This window comes from Echinops telfairi, unplaced genomic scaffold (assembly GCF_000313985.2).
Source record: "Echinops telfairi isolate 266 unplaced genomic scaffold, ASM31398v2 ScPeMD7_2186;HRSCAF=2738, whole genome shotgun sequence".
Classification (NCBI taxonomy): domain Eukaryota; kingdom Metazoa; phylum Chordata; class Mammalia; order Afrosoricida; family Tenrecidae; genus Echinops; species Echinops telfairi.
Window position 1 is genome coordinate 141,974 of NW_022106084.1, and position 1,352 is coordinate 143,325.

A 1,352-nucleotide genomic window follows, 5' to 3' on the forward strand; every position below is an offset into this window, starting at 1 on the left:
TTGACTCCATGATTGAGAGTGGTAAATATTTTTGAAAGAGAATTAAAAAATAAGCCATACTTATATTAAAAGTAAGTTTTTCTTGTAATACAGGTTAAATTTTGGCTTAGATATTTATGCTACTTTACTTATTTAATCTCTTTGTATGGGTAAACACTCAACGGTCAAGACAAACTAACATATTGCAGAATCAATCAATCCCCAACTCTCCATATCTCCAACCAGTTAAGGGTTATTTCTTGTTCACAGGTATTGGTGGTTGTCTGATTACTTTGATCTGTTTTATTTTTAATATGACTCACAAGCTGACAGAACTCATCACCTGGAGTATCCCCAATAGTTTATGGAAAATATTGTAAAACTCTGTCCAGAATTGGTGTACCAGAGTATCACTCATATTTCACTGACAAAAAACATCACATAACCAATTTAAATATAAAAGAAGCATCATGCTATCATACATTCAAAAGGAAGAATAATACTTTCCTTTTCTTCCAGCTATTTCAATTTGTATTCGTACACACTTTTAAAAACCATTCTCTTCAACAGTGTGTCTCTTTCACTGTTAAGTATCAAGAATTTCTTGCAAGCATTTGCAAAGATTATTTATTAATAACATTAATTTTTATTTATTTAAATTTTATTTGACAGTATGCTCTATTTATTGTATGATATTAGGGAGTGTTCAGAAAGTTTTAAAATTACATGGCTATAGCATATACTCTCCATGTCTTTTGCACACAGTAGTTTAACCAAAATTTGGAGAAATAACAGCTGTCCCAGCTATGTATCTAAATATGACATTAATATATTTGAACAATGCAGAGAGGTAATATGCTATTGTAGTAAAGTGGAATTTTTCAGCATGACCCTTCCGTCTATATCTGTGTAACTTCCACCATAATATTGAGTGAACCCATGCAATTAGCGTGTGTGAAAGACTAGAAGAGAAACACTTTTGGCATTCCATAGGGTATGTAAATGAGCTGTCCCAGAAGCAGGGTGTGAGTGAGAAGAGTGATTCCTGTGACCATCAAGACAGAAGAGCCACGGGTGGAGCAATGGGAGATCCCTGTTCTAAGCAGCAGACTCAGTAGCAGAGGCTGCAATAATGAAATTATGAGACAGAACATTGAGGTCATGGGGCAGTGTTGAATTTCCTTGAGCCACATGGATAAGAGGCTCGGATTCAGAGAAAGACATATCTGCCAGTAGGCCTGAGAAGAGTCTTTACTAACAAAACAAATGTATACATTATGAAACTTAACTCCCCCTAATAAAAGCCATAACCATAAATCATGTGTTATTGCTATCAATTTTTAAAATTATTTTTAAATCATATTATGTGGGGG